Source organism: Bombus affinis, chromosome 9 (genome assembly GCF_024516045.1).
Source record: "Bombus affinis isolate iyBomAffi1 chromosome 9, iyBomAffi1.2, whole genome shotgun sequence".
NCBI classification, from domain to species: Eukaryota; Metazoa; Arthropoda; class Insecta; order Hymenoptera; family Apidae; genus Bombus; species Bombus affinis.
In genome coordinates this window covers 7,951,823-7,968,959 of record NC_066352.1, presented here as the reverse complement: position 1 = coordinate 7,968,959, position 17,137 = coordinate 7,951,823, and the positions used below count along the sequence as shown (strand labels likewise).

Genomic DNA, 17,137 nt, shown 5'->3' with positions numbered 1-17,137 from the left:
ACTCCGATAATTAAAAAATCCGAAGTAAAAGAAAAGAATTCCCTGATATATTTGATTTCTTAAGTTTCTTAATGTTGTGGCTAATGAATTATATCGCTATTTAGGAAATGAAAAATACACGACAATTGGTCGATTAATATTTTATAATCATTATTTCAGAATCCAGCGCAATGAAATAATTTTCAAAATACAGAACACAAAATACTTTTAATCGTCCGATGTATTGATTAACCGATACCAATTTCACTTCCCAACAGTAACAAGTTTGACCGGTGTACATATACGTATAGAGGCAAGAATGAAACTGTACGAAATAGAATTGTAGAATTGGATTCAACTATCAGGAAAAATTCAAATGGAATCATGTAATTTTGAGTATAAACGAAAGGAAGGGAGAGAGAAATCGGTCATCGTCGCGCCAGAGAATAGTTCAACGGTTGCCAGACAAGTAACTGAAAATTACTATGATTAATTGAACGTCAGAATCACGACGAGTAATTTGCACGATGAATTTCGCAAACTGCGAAAGAGCCATCCAGTTTACGCGTGGACGTTTCCGTCCCATTTCTTATCGTTCGCTTCTCATTCTTCGCTTAATTACATCGAAACTTTCGTTCCACATTCCTTTCATCGTTTAACGCGATTTCAAACTTTCTCCTTTTTCCCTTTCCTCTTTACATTTTCTTTTTATTTTTCAGATTTGTTTCCTCTGCCACTCGTAATTAAATAAAACGAATCGAATCAACACGGTAGGTACAGGTGAAGAAGAAATAAAATGATAAAAGGAGGAGATAAGAAAATCAGGGAAAAGAATAAAATTTGCTCGATGAAAATTGTTGGACAATTTAGTCTCTTTGGTTGGCTATAGGATTTATGGAAATGAATCTAATCTACGCGTGACTAATTATTCAACGGTCTTAACTTGTGGCTTGGGTGACAGTGAGCTGCGAGATTTATGGTGGTGGGCAGTTACTCTGAAACGTTTAGTAGGTTGTCATAACGATGTAACTTTACAGTGATTCGATATGTAATACTAATGACAAGATGCGTTTCTCTGTTACTCTTGTTGCTAGTATTTAATTTGAAAGTGAATCTTTGTCAGATGATGTTTTTTCCTTCATTGAAAATAAATGAATATTCATATCAAAGTGGGATTAATTTATTATACACAAGTTAATTTGGAAGTTGATTTTATTGCAGGAAGAGTGGTAAATGTGAATTAAAATAGATTAATAACGAATTAAATAATACATTACAGTAGATTGGGTAATAAAGGCAAATTGAGATTAAAGCGAATTAAGGGCTAATTAATTAAATTGCAAACCACATACTCGTGCATATGTTTAACAAAATTATCTTCATAAATGTGACAATATGTTCCTACAATTATATACGTTTCATTTATTATTATTTCATTTGATGAAGAATATTATAAGTTATCACAAAAAGGATGGAGATAATAATAACTATTTAATTGGTAGTGAAAATGAATTAATTTATCGATTGAAATAAAAACTAGATAATTAGCAGTTATAATTAATGGACGGTTGACTGTAATACGACAAAACCGGAATTAAATGAGCGGGAAACAGGAAGTTCTGTGCTTGCATCTTTGCAAGCTGCTGACGGTGCTAGTGTAAGTAAGACGTTGGAAACCCCTTAAAAAAAGACGAGACTTACACCCGGAAGCCTTAAATAGTATTAACTGCAAGAACCTGAAAGCCTTGAAGGTTCAAGTTACAGATCGTCAGATGAGATTTCTTCTTATGGAAAAGGAAGTTTTAAACCTCTTATAAAAAGATAAACAATTTTGCTGCTTAAGATTTTTGTATATCAATAACTATAGCTTTTAAAGGAAATAGCAAACATGCAAGAAATTAAAAAGTATTCCGAAGAAAAGAAAGAAATCTTAAACATCAAGACTTTGTTGATTGGCAATATAAAAAAGCAATAGAAAAAATCTATTTGGAAATAAAATTTTTAAACAAATTTTTTTGTAAAGAAATTCCTAAAATTGAGGATAAATCGTACGAATAGTTTATGAATTAAAAAAGTCAATAGGATAGAAAGGTATATTGAATTTCGCACGTGTCTGACCAGAAACAAACCATATCTACTTACACACTCTCTCATTTTGTTATTGTTTTACATATCATTTTATTGGTTGTCGTTGTCCGTAGGTATTGATTAATTAACAGGAACTCTTTTACGATATTTCGCCGTAAAAAGTAGCGTATAAAAAATTTGCATAACATGTATCGGAAAACGTTAATTTTTTTACTATTCAGCGTTATTTTATTCCGGATAGTAATTATGTCCTCTGCGAAATTGCTAGCTACTTTACAGTTGCACATTAGAAAGTTGCAGTTAATATTAATTATTAATATTGAAATTCACATCTTTTTACACTAACTTTTTACACTAAAACTGTAATTTTTTATACTTTTGATATCTACATCGTTCACCATTAAACAATTTTACCTTTGCAATTCAACGAAAGGTTCTAAATATACAAAAGAATGCTATCTAAATTCCTGCATTGTTTTCTAAACACAAAGCTCGACTGAAATTTAGTAAATCTAGCACTTTGATTTAAGGACGATGAAACGATAAACATTTCTTTCTGACAGAAAGATCACACGAAAAAATCTAGCAACAAATCTTTAAATCCATCTTGATCGAAAGAATTCAGATTGCTACAATTTCGTCGAGCACGGAGTTTGCAACGACTGCTCGATCATTTCGTGTTCTTCGACTATTAGCATTCCTCGTGTGCATACGTAAAAACGTAAACGTACGTACAAAGGACGATGCATGCATTCGAGTACGTACCTCGTGGTTCGCGACATTCTTGGCACGAGCGAGGAGTCTTGACAAAAATCTCGCCTCGGCCGACCTTGTGCCTCGAGGAGCCTAAGGTGACGACATCGTGGCCTTTGCAATTCACACCTTCGATAAAATTCTAAACATTCGCAATGTCTTTTGGCAATTAGCAACCAGACTGTCGCTGAGCAACTGTTGAACGATTTCTTTTCGTGTATTTATGGTGTGTCGATGATTTGAATCTGTGTAGGTTTAAATGTATAAGAGAAGAGTAAGGGTTTTTATAATTATGAATTAACATTTTTATAATATACAACGGTAAGTAGGACATGTAAGTAGGACAAATTCTTATATTAAATCGATTGAATTTAGTTTGTAATTATCACTTGAGAATAAGAATTCGAAAGTTGTTCCATATGTATAGTACTTCAAAGTACAAGAAATGTATTTTTAAATCCTGTGATATGGAAAAGGAAGAAAAGAGCTTTTCGTAACAGGAAAGATTGATTTTGATAAAATTCTTAATTTTGAAATAATTCCAACAATTATTTTTTCATATTTTTAATATTGGACTGTATCAATGTTTACAAAACAAACTCTGAAGCGATGGCCAAAATTATTTCTTATAACAAGAATATTGAGAGAATATGATATCGTACGAAATCAGTTGGCAAAAGCTGCAAACTACGCGTGATACATATTATTATATGTATTTAAATCACCCTTCAATCTTATATTTTTGTTCATCATTGAAAAAGATGAAAACGTTAAGCGTATATTAATCCCTTGTTGATGAACGTCGACAACGATCGTTCAAGCTTTCAGTTTATAATTTATCGATATCCTGAGAGCTTAGTATTCTTGTAAATCGCAGCAATTACGAGATCGATGGCCGCTCGCGAGGCCGACGAAGTCTGGGTCGACGATTTTGGCGGAAACATTAATCGCGCACGATGACATCATCGTAGGTAGAAGCTACACAAGGTCGTGACAGCGTTGATGATGCTATCACGAATAATTTCAGGATGTTCACTCCGCGTTTAGTCAAGCATATGCTTTTAGGAATGATTCTCGACTAGCTCGTAATTTTCGTTTGCTTTGTCACTTAGAACGTCAGTGAAAATTTATTACTCTTCGTCAGTGAAATTGAAGTTTTCATCTTGGACAAGGTACCATCAACTCTTAATCAAATATTAAAAATGCTCTCAAATGATTCGTCACCATTTATCGAAGTTACAATTCTTTAGGCGATTCTCCTAGTTGTCAACTGTTTTAAATCCACTAATAAATAGATATAATTAAATAAATATGTCTCATTGACCATAAAATCGATCGTAAGAAATACAAATTCATGATAATATGACGAGAATGCCACATAGAAAGCAGTAAATATTCAGTTCTTTTAAGTGTTGATCCCACGCGATAATGTTAAACCTCATAAGCTTTAAACTCAGCTTTCTCAGTTCGTAAACTAGCGGAGACAGGGAGCGGTGAAAAACTGGAGCGACGAATATAAAGTGCAAACTGTCTAGATATATTTCGAAGATATTGAACAACCCATTCTTCCAATCGCCTAAATCTTCATCTCTCCAAATCTATAACGCACGAACTAAAATAATTAACAGGTCATCCGACTGTACCCCAAGCCGCGAAATTTCAGTACCTCAATAAAATTCTAAAATTTCCTCGAACAGCGGTCGTTATCGATGCCAGGATAGCGTGGGCCAGCGACGATTCGGTCGGATATTTCGAGTGGTCGTTTACAGAGGCTGTCGATGGCGCGATCATCGTGACGTCGATAGCTGCGTCTGTTTCAGCAGCAATTCCACGTCATTGCTTGCGGGCTGACTTATTTATATTCACAGTACGACACGGTAGGCGCTCGCCGCTATTTAGACCTGTTGCAGTCGAAATTGAAATTCTCGTTGCAGATGCTAGCCGGCCATCGTATCGTGGCCGCTTCCTTGGCAACGTCATTCCCAATGTGAATTACAACGTCGATGGCTGCGCCGATACGAAATGCGGTACACGTAAATATTTTTGCTCGATTCTTTTAGCGACCCCCTTCGAAACAATGTTATATCGTACTCGTATATACCTTCGTACAGCATAGATTACTGACGTTTATGCGAACACGCGATGAAATATTCGTTCTACTCGGACGCAGTTCGCCAGATTTGTTGGGAACACATAGTAAGTCGCGTTATTGATTATAGCGATGAAAATGGTAGGTTAGTGATGCAGTTTCGCGTGAGAGCATGAGTAAGAACTGCTTTTAGTGGCTGTATATACTCACGACGCTGCGTCGAGGAAATTTTCTTTGTACGTTCCCCGTGAATAACGGAGTTCTTGATGTCTGAAGAGGTTTGAAAATGCTCTTCGGAATATATTTGATAGGATGAGTGATTATATTTTTATGTAAAACGGTCAATGATCGTCATATTGATTGTAGGTATTAGGAAAAGGAATGAAGGAAAATGAAGGAGAATGATTTGGAAATTTCCTTCGAAAGATGCAAGTAAATCAATGTGAATTAATGAAGTAAATAATCTTATTTTTATGCGTTATTTAATCTTGGAATCATTTCGAGAAAGAGTGATATTTTGTATAACGCTTGATTTCTTTGTATATTATATTTATAAATAAATTAATGGCGTTGAAGTAAATATTACACGAAACGTGTTAAAGTGTATTGTTCTTTCGCGAATTTAATGGAGAGAGATGCGAGGAAGTAGATTACGCGCTAGTAGAAACGGACAGTCATAGTCAGACTTCCTCTCTTCAACGTTTAACGTGTTATTGATATTACGTTGTTATTGTTTACGTGTATATTGATATTTCTATATCTTTCTTAATCATTTCTTTTTCAAATATGATATAGTATTGTTTTTCTGTAGTAAGATGTATTTAATGTGCGTCTTTAGTCCAAAAATGTAATACATTCTTCTGTAGTTGTGTACTCAGATAGTGTTGCAACTTTTTAAGTGCACCTTTTCTATTCTTCCATCCTTCGTAAACATTTAAATATCTAAATATACACATAGTAAGAACTCTAGTAATAATTTTGTATAAATTGTACTAAGTATAGATTGTTTACAACTATGAGACCTATAAGATAATAATTTTCATATTATATTATGTGTAATATTTACTAATATCTCTGGATTTGAATGTTCTAGTTTTAAATTATATGAAATTTATTTAATTATATTTATTCGGATTTTTAAAAGTTACTATTTAACATTAGCCAGAATAACAAACAACGAATCAAAAGATTTACATTGACCAACTTTCGTGTTTCCTTTCTCATTCAAACACTAGTTGCTAAACTGTAATTCTAGCGAAGATATAAATATAGAGTTCGTTCAAAATATTGACTGGGAATATTCCTTTCGGAATTGAATCCGTTTACAACGTAGATAAAATGTTAGTTTATACGGCGAATTCAAATATTAACGTTGGCCACGAATCTGCAATTTTCTGGCTCCGTCTTTGTCCTTTTGCTTGCTCATTAATTAGACAGAAACGTCTTGGAATACTCGATCTATGGCAGAAGACATGTCTGAAACGTACCTCTATTGTTTAATGCATAGTGACAACACGATGAATTATCTTTTAAATTAGGAAACGATTCAATACACATAATGAGGAACTATCAGATAAATCAACGATTTATTTTAGTCTGTCATTAAAATTTGTCAGAAACTTGTCTTCCAATGTTTAATTAATTCTAGAAGTTTATTTAGTTCCAGGTCTCTAGAATATATTTATTTGCTAGCAACGAACAAATTTTAGTTAAATAATCTGAATAAATCTGGAAATGTTTTTATTTCTAAAGCGAAATTTAATGTGAGATATCAAAATAAATTATTGCAAGTGTTCAAATATATTCGTGAACACTGTATACATCACATAGCTCTACAAAACATTTGAATACCTCCAAATAGATCTTCTTTTACTAATTTTTTTCTTGTACTTACGTATTTCATTATTCACATATAATAATATGAACAATATGAACATAAATCTAACCATTTACAAGTCTACTAAAAAACTAAATTGATGACATTTCCTCGATACAATAGATGTCGTATAACAGATTTGAATAAAATTTCTCATTTGAAGCTCGTGCGCCAAAAGTGACTCGAATCTTTGCTATTTAGCGTCTCCACGACAGTTGTCCGCGATTATTGGGGTAAACGGCAATCGTTGTGAATAATAGGTTGGAAATGGAGTAACATCGAGTAAATAGGATGGCCTTTATTCAGAGGTCGTGCAATCTTGAATGAAATGCACCACTTGGCAAGCCGAGTAACGCCAGCACGTCAAAAGATGTACCATGCATATGCGAGGAAGAAGCGAGATCAAACGTAGAAGCGCAATATTGTTGAATGGAATGGTAGGCCGGAAAATATTAGTGTGAAATTAGATGATATTTCGACCATGATTTAGACTTTAAGCTGTTGAATGGAGGGTAACGTACGAGAGGAAGTTAGAAGTAAAGGATAAAGTTATGGTATTTAGTTAAACAAAATGTTTTTCACTTAAGACCAGAATGCATTCTTCTTTAAATATTTGATGCATTGCCCGTAACATATGCGGACCAAAAACTCGGAAGTCAACTGTTTTTGAAATTGACAGGTTTATTTAGGAGTAGATCCAGCCCATCGTTATAGGAAAACATTTTAAATCTTCGAAAGAAATTACAAATCATAAAACAAATATATCTGGCTTTAAGTCCAATTAAATACAAAGTGAGGATAGTTATCATTCGTTGAATGTTAAACAGGATAAAAAGGAGGGAATCTATCTATAGACAGGTGCTCGTAATGCAAATAGTATAATCTGTGCGATGAGATGATAGAGATTTGATTACTTTAGATATTTTATGCGTGTTTTAATATTATATACATACATCCTGTGCATTTTTATATCTTTAAACTTCCCATAAATGCGTAGAAAGCCCCAGTCTATTCACTATAATTACGATATGTGTATTAGGAGTCAAATTTAATAGAAGATGTAACGAAATTAAATTTCGATCGTCTCCTACGACACAACAGAAAGCAAATCTTCTACCTCAAACGGCTTCGAACTTGCCTCAAACGGCATCAAACTTGCCTCAAACATTCTCAAACCGAGCTCAGACGCCTAGATACCGGCACACAACGAAATTCGAGGGAAAAATCTTAACGAAGCCGACAGAAATAAACAACGCGTCGACGTTGGACAAATTTCTGGGCTCGCTTCGTTGATCGAGAACTAAGATCGCGTGGTATCGTTGCAAGCTGGGATCCAGGGGCAGTTTCTGTCGACGTGCAAGAAAGAAAGAGACAGACAGATAGTGACGAGGGTAGAGAGGCTATGCTGCTTCCGTTTTGGTTTCTGGTCGATGCCTCTGGCGTCTCAATTAGCGAACACTCTCTCTGTCTTGCGCCCCTTTTGCTCTTTCTCTCTTCGTGGTTGGGTGCTCGGTCATGCTCGACGCACCGAGGCCGATCCGTGGCCGATTCTCGAAATAGATTCGCTTCGTTGTCCGTCCTCGCTGTTTGCCGCTTATCCTTTCCTCGATCCCGCCTTCCTTAAGCCCATGAATCTACCGAATACCAGTTGCCCTGCGAATTGATCGCTCTCGTGTTGTACGAGTTGAACTCATCTCGAGCGAAATCGATCGGATTAAGTATGGTGGAATGTGTCGCGTATTGGCTGGCTTAGGGGTTGGAAGGTGGTTACTGGTGGAATTATTGAAGAGAGAAAGAGGTTTTGAATAACGCCTGTTTCGTACTAAAGAGGAATTTGAGAAAGTAGGTTTGCATGCGGGTAAATTTGAAGGATATCATTGGAATTTTGTGGAGAATTCTGTAGCTAAATCGAAAACTGGAGACTAACATTAGAATTATCAGGCTGATTAAAATGATCAATTCGTAATTTTTCTCAGAAATCTTGTAGGTACGATTGCTAGAAATTTCACCTTTCGTTGTATTATATTTGTATGAAAAATAGATTTATCTATATTATGGTATTTCGTAAAAGGAGTTCCCATCGAAGTTGACAAATTCGAATAAGACAACAATAACCATAAGCTCGTAAAAGTATGGGAGTTCTTAGAAGTGTGAGAATGACGTACTGAAGATGAGAATTCTAGGATCAAATTTGGAGGAGAATTTAGAGGTTCGTGTGACTTGTTTCTCTATAGCTACGTAGGAATAAACAATGCATAATGAGCAAAAGTTGTCGCAGAAAGTTCTCAAAGGAACTTAACAAGAGAATTTCAGAGAGAACGTCAAGCAGCTATGCATATCGAGACGATGAAGAGAGAAAATTTCATAGAAAAGCTAAAGACAACGAATCTGCTTCGAGAATTAATCAAACGTGTTTAGAGAAGGGATAGTCTCCTGTACGTTTTAATTATCCTTGTAGTATTTGCTTCGAGAAAACAGTGAGCTTATTAATTTAACAGTCGACTAGATATTCTTAAAATAAAACAAGGTACGATATACTACGTGTCCGAGGATTACGGGATAGCATCGTTGCATTAGAGTGGATCCATATTTATTTCATCATTTTCTTGTGATGGATACAAATGCTTAGAATATTAACAGAATGTTGCGCTCCATTTCAAAAAGTATTATTTATGAAGGTAGTATTTTTGAAGGTATTTATTGGATGGAAACTAATTTGAGCACGGACGCTCGTTCACTGCCAGTTTCGTGGAACTATAGATTATATAGCTCGGACACTCAGCGTTATTTGTTTCACTCGGAACTTTCTCACTGTCTTTTCCTCTCCTCCTTTTCCCTCTATTCTGTCCAATTATCCGCCTCCTTCTAAATAATTCAATAATTTCCAGGAATATACTGTCTTCGTTATGAATGTAAGATATCCTGGTTAGGAAATTGGTCAATATATTATCGATTGTCTTTTATTGACTTCTTGAAGCTTCGTAGAAGCTGATCTGCCTGATCAGTTGGTTGTTTTGCTATAAACAATTTATCAAATACAGTACGTTTCTTCTTGAGACTGTATTACTTTAGATATACATATATACAAACAGATAAAATTGTTCTTTGTGATTTATTTAGCGATTCGTACTTCAAGAAAGTGAATTGTGAGGAATGCTGGCTTTGTTATAGATTCTGAAGATATACTATTTTATTTCTAGTATATTAATTTCATTCTTTATTATTTATTTAATGATTCATCTATAAAAAGACAAATTTATTTGACATTTGTTAAATCTACTCGTCTGTACTTGAAGAAAATGTTGATTAGGAACCAATGCTTCGATCCTTTTGTTTCTTAATTATTTTTATATAGTTCATCGGAATATGTATGAAAGTATGTTCACGGAAACATTCTTCGAAAAGCTTTCTCATTTTAATTATAATGCCATGCTCTTTATTTCTTTCCGTCTTTATTGTTTGTTACGGTTAAGCGGTTTGAAATTTTCAATATTTCCCGGGGTATTTTAATAATATGATAAAAAGTTATTTTGCAGAAGAACGCATAAGAATTAATATTAATTTAAACATGAAATACAGACAAATAAGCGCTGAAATTAAACACGAAATATAAAAAGAAATATTTGTAGAAGAGAAGAAATTATTCCTTATTATTTAAGCACAAATCTTTAAAAAATCATCGTCAACTCTGATTAAGTAAATTATTAAATACTATAGCGTGGAAAGAAATGTCCAGTTCGTTGTTCACACTAGGGCGTTCGTTTTATTCGATCCGTCGATGAACGTGGTAAACTGATCGTGTACACCTAAACTTAGATCCAGCTTCTACGATACGTGGTTCAAATCGGGACAGAAATACGATAGTAAGTGGTACCAGCGATCCCGTACTCGTGACAGAAAATCCTTGGTCAATTTTAATGGGGTTTAGGCGCCAATATATCGTGTGACGAATCGTCGTCAGCTGGTCGCATCGGACCACTGCCATCATGTTCGTCGTATAAGTATCATTGTCCTCTGTCTAATCTCAAGTGGATGGAAGAACCTTGTTTCTTGATTGCAACAGCTAATTAAAGTTTGATCAAGCTGTTTGTAATGCGTTAATATGTTGACGAATGTGAAGAAATGTTAAAATGTTAGATATACTTGAAAAATGGAAAACGTGTGATATCTTGTTCTTACAGTTTGTTTATAATTATTATACTAACTCAAAACTAAACTGGAGCTTTATATAATATAATGTTTTTGTTGATAGTAAGTAGCATAAAATGAAACATCGACAAAAAGAAAATTCTTCGATATTTTATGTTACTGTCACGATTTATTCGCAATTATTGAAACAGGTGTGTAATATTGATAATATTTTTATCGATAGAGAACAGAATGAAACATACTGTGAAGAGTGCCTCTACATAATAACTATTAAATTTATTGTCACAGACGTTGAAGGAAAATTTATTTTTAGTAAAATATATCTCGGTTATAATTTTAAACGATTGACGACTACATTACAAAATCCACGGTAACGAGAACCGATAAACGAATTTCAATTCAATATTGAGATTCGGCTTATTTTAATACGAATATACTAAAAAAAATATTGCAGCGTTGTTAAGCTGGTGAATAACTCAGCTTAAATCACATCGAATAGGAAAAGAAAAACAAATTGGAAATGTAATATTTGCATTGGAAATTACAGTATGAAATCCAATATGAAACTCGGTATGAAATATAAAAATTCCCAGAACTACATTTATAACGAATAAAACCATAAATTATTCACGTTGATGCGTATTTCCTATACAAATATATTTCTCTGGAATATAAATGCAGTAGTTCTCGCGTGAAATAAAATTCAACTTATATCTGGCGGATAAAAAAACATACTGTGCGTATCGGAAAGATATGCATTCGCTATAAATGTACTGTTCAAAATAATTACAAGAGTCAACAAATTTCAGTATTGTTATGTTTAATAACATAAATAGAAGTTATATACACCAACTACAAAATACCTACTGCAAACATATATTTAGTAAAAAAATTAATATACCCGTTTTAATACAATCACATTAAACATATAATAAACATATACCCACATTAAATATTTTGTAGCTTCTACGTACGTTATCAAATTTATTTGAAACTGTACCAACATAGTCACGATAGTCGTACCTTGTTACGATACTAATGAAATTTCAAAATCTTTCGAATAATACAGATAATTTATTCATAAAAATCTTCGAATAATTTCGCGAGCTATTGTACATATTTTTAACCATGGAAACGCACACATTGCAGGAAAATAATGAAGAGACACATTGTTGCAGACGGATCTGGCTTCGATTGTAACTCATAGTTATTTGTGTACTTACGTATTCATATATTCGATCCGAGGTTTGTCCATCCAGTCGAAAATAAATTTCATTCGTTCATCTCGGGATGAAACGATGTGCGAACGTAGATATTGTTTGGATCGCTGTTCATTTGTGTTGAAATAGACGTGTATAAAATTGCGTCAAATTTATTACAGTTACACATCCCTAGAACGTGATATTCGTATAAATAAGATGTAGAAAGTTTAGCTTAAGTTAAAGCGGATATTGATAGGTTTTAATTATTTAGAGTAGACAAACTTTTAGACGAAGCCTTGCGTATTTCAATTAGTTATTAACTAAGAGTTAACGGTCCATTTAAAGTTTAAGACAAAAGTCTCACGACTGGTGAAATGGAACCATTCATTAAGCTGGATCTTCAATATATACTGGAACATTCTATAGCAGCTTGATATCCTATGCAACTTTCACGTTAACTATCAAAATTATAATACTAAAATTATTTATTAAATTATCTTGGAAACTTGCACTGTTTCCTTAATCACAATTGATAGTAAAACAAGCTACAAATCTAGTAAATTTTCTTTACGATTGTGTTTGAGGATTATAAAAGAGGAATATAATAAATATAATGAATTGAGATTCAGAGTAAAATAATAAAAATTTCAAAATGAAATTTTTTTATATACGAAGATGATTTCTTATTGATTTATGAAAATTTATTCAACTGTTTGATACTACGATAAATATACCGCGTATAGATCATTATGATTAATGTGATGTGATGGAAATAAACCTACAATACATAATTTTGACAGATTTAGTAGTTCCAGTATTAATAATTTCACACATCACGCGACTTTCCACGATTTTTCTCGCCTGCTGTCTCGAGCATGTTTTCATTGCTTCCTCTTCAAACAAAGGATCTTCTTTGCTGCGGTCACTCGAGTCCGCTCATAAAACGGCCAGACGTGCTTAGTGGATACATACATATCGCAGATAAGATTTACGTTTCTCTTTGAAGGCTTTCTTACCCCTGCTGTGACGAAAACGTGCAAACGTCCCATAGTTTGATTTACGCTGCAAGTTTTCGCGTGCGTACCAAACCCTTTTTCCACGTAAAAGTAACTAATGACACTCGACGTTACTATACTTGTTATTGTCTTTGCTTAAAATTGGAATCCACCGCCTACGCATCCGTGCCCTTTCCTTGGCAAACACTTTTGAAAATTTTGGTCGCGCTGAAAAATCAATTTTTCAGAACTGAACTAACATTATTAGCGAATTTTTACACGTTTCAAGATACGAGTTATCGATGTTAATAAATGTCATTAATATTAGTATAAACAACAGTAACAACTAATTAATGGAACAGAACTTTGTATTCGTGCAGGGTTGCGATTCAGTATATGTAATTCTATGTACATGTATTGTACATAGAACAATCGCAAGAATAGTTTGGTGAATTATATTAGCTAGGAACGTGTCGATCTCTGCATTTTTCTAGCGTAAGTCCCATTGAAAAAATCTGAAGTGAGCTGGAAATTCCAAGAAGTCTGTTTAGATTCTGAATATGCATCATAAAATCATTTAATATGCGAAGTATTGCATAGAATCGAATAATAACAAGTGCAGTAATAATTACAACATATTTTCAAATAACATATTTTCGATTTCAATAGATGTCACCAGATTATTTCTCTCAATAGGATTAGTATTATAGTACCGAATATATAATTTCTTTATAATCTAACATTTCAAACGAGACAATAAACATTAAACATTTTGATAATTTCGCAGTGAATTTCCATGTTTATCTAATTCTTCTTAATTGGCCCAATATTAATAAATGAAACTGTAGATATCAATAACGTATTCAGTCGCGAATATATCATAACGAATGGATTAAAAATCAGATCTGAAGTTTACGATGTTCTGTTGGGACGTGAACATGTTTAATCAATTTTGAAAATTATAAAAGACGTGCACGTGTCGTAAACATTGGTATCGGTGCTCCATAAAGTGGCCTTTCCGTGGCCTATGGTGGTCTATCGATGAATAAAAATACAGATATCCACCTTTTGCCTGAATGCCCGTATTTTTAATCAAAGGCCGCGCAGCGAGACGCGGCTTACACTTTCCTCAATTCCGTTGAAAGTGTTCTCGCAAAATAGCCTCGTGACAGAAATAACGCGTTCCCGATAAAAAGCTCGTTGTTACGTTATGTAATGACACGCACGTGTCTCAACGATGCCGATCTCCTCGCATTGTTATTCGTTTGTCTTTCTTTTTGTGATAAAGCATCGTGTATACGAACTTCTCTGTGATTTTTGAAAATGTTGAAAATTCAGGCTATCGGATAGTTTCAACATCTTGCAGATAGAAATCTTCATTTTACGTATCTCTTGTGAATAATTGTGGCGTGCATAAATTGTGGAATATTTTTAGTATCTTCGAAATCTGCAAAGTGATTTTTTGCGTGATTAGTCGGACAGTTTCAATATTTCAACCATCATGCAGATTTAGAAACCTCATTTCATTTATTCTTCATCGGCGAGAGTTATGAATATGAACTGAAATTTATATATAAATTGGAAATTTATGCAATTTTTGTCCTATTCTTTAAATATCAGGTTTGATCATTTGAGTTCTTAGGCAGATAATTTCAATATTTGAGATACTTTACATATTTGGATAGAGGTATTAATTCTACTTCTTCTTTTTTTTTTTTTTTTTTTTTTTAATGATATACGCGACTAAAGACTTAATCACTTTAAGAATCTAAATATCAGAAAGTAGAAATGGCGAACTGCTACTTCAACTTGTCGATCAATCGTTAAGGGCCGAGTTTGTAACTCTGTGTAAACTCATCACATCTTTAACTGAGACTTTTTCATCTTTCAATGGTGCTACTTTATGTGCTCTTCAAAACTTTTAAATGAATCCGAAGTTCAACAGAATCTTCGTCACAAAAATTCTCGAACGTCGCTTGCAAACTTTCTATCATCCGTTTTATTCAAACGTTGCCCCTGATATTAAAATTACTCTGATTATTCGCGCGGCGAATTCCTTTCAACAAGCAATAATTGCTTGTTTAAATTGCCTGCAATTTCACTTGGTGCAAATACATCGCGAGTGCTTTGTATCCCGTACAAAATACAATTATTTGTTAGTAAAATAAACCATAAAATCGAATATTTGTTTTGTGAAAAATAGATAGATATTAGAGTCGTTAAAAAATCATTTATTCGTTCACGCATGAAATGATTTTCGATTGTGCAAAAATCTTGCAAGTACTTTATAAGCTATTAAGTTACTGAAATTAAAATAAAATTAAAGATAAATTTCAACAAACAAAATTAAGATAAAATTTTAAGTAAATTTACATAAGTGAAATTGAAATAAATTTTTAAGTAAAATTACTGTAACAAATTACGAATAACGGATCTATTGATCGATGATGCATGGAGTGATTTGCAACCTTTCAAAAATACTAAGGAAGTTTCGTAATTTTTACAAACGATAATTGGAAGCTTTCCATTTCTCGCAATATCGAACTGTTCGATTTTAAATCGCAATGATTTATTGCTATGTTAATAGAATCAAAGACCAGAGGGAATGGAAGGTCGATAGAGGATGCTCTCTGTCTCGAAATACTTATTTTTTCATTTTGATTTAATATAAAAAGAAACAATCATATTGACCGTGAAGGCTCTGACGCAAGGGGCAACAACATTGGCGCAAATTTTGGAGCGCAGCTTAAAAATATCCTACTCGAAACAGCTGCGTGGATGGAAAGTTTCCTCGATTCACCAACGACCTGTGAAGTTAGGAAGGGATTCGTGAAAGCTCTCATTGAATACTTTCGATCTTTTTCAAATCGCGGAATTGTTAAAATTATTGGCGCTTTAACACGTCTGTACTTTATTTGACATTCGTCGGTAATTTAAATTAATTTTCTGTCAAAGGAGAAAGCTTCAGTGCAAGGAGTTGTTTATTGAAATTACCGCGATATTACAATTTATGATACAACGTATAAAAAATGTGTAAAAACGTATAACACAATGTAACATAATTTTGTAATATATTGTAATTAAATTTCTCTCTATGTTTCACAGAATATTCGTATTTATGAATATTTCTTCTCTCATGTAGCTTATACCTATTTGTAATAGAATATTTTCTACTCGATCGGTTCAATTTTCGCTTATATTTCTTTTAAAAGAAAAGATAGAGATCTTCATTGGATATTGCAGAAGCTAGTTCAATACTTGCAACGGTATGATCGAAATATTTGAATCCTTTACTCTATGTATTATTGCGTCCAGATAAATTACGATGCTTTGTAGTTTATTAAATAAAATTATATAATATTAAACCAAATGAAAAATAAATATTTTTTTAAGTTCTTAAACAGATCGTAACTTGTCTCACTAAAAATAAGGAAAAAATATCTTTTACTTCATTGTACGAAATTATTATATATAATGCCAACAAATTGACTGACTAAAAACAATCTAATATACCACAATAATTTTGAATAATTCTATTATAAGTTGGAATAAAAATTCTGTAACAAAGTACAACTTCTTTTAATCTAATATAATAGTTTCATAATGATTCTAATAACGGAATTATAAGAAATAAAATTCCAATGGAAATAAGGAAAAACATGTTAAGATAGATACACTGTAATCGTTATTAATGTAAGATATAATCGTTGCAAAATGATGGTTTATAATACGAAGCTAAAGGGTAAAATACGGAAAGATCGGTTGCGGGCACAGGAACATCAGAAGCGTTTCAAACCAACAATTGTACAATGAAGAGTTTCTAGACCGTTTTGAACACGAGAATCCAGAATAATCCGGAGAATGCGAAGCTAATTAGAGAGCGGAATTAATTACTCGCGGAATGGACGTCGACGAAATTGCAACCGGGGACATGCATGTATCTTCCTTGTTTAACTAATGAGGTTGCGTACGCCAACGACAAATTCGTTTGCTGAAATATTCGCGA

General features: G+C 33.3%; 1 protein-coding gene across 12 annotated transcripts in view; it reads left to right on the top strand.

Moving 5' to 3' along the window:
* The window catches only part of LOC126920015 (tropomodulin), a 118,819-nt gene that overhangs the window by 9,715 nt on the left and 91,967 nt on the right, over positions 1 to 17,137 (top strand). The window lies entirely within an intron of this gene.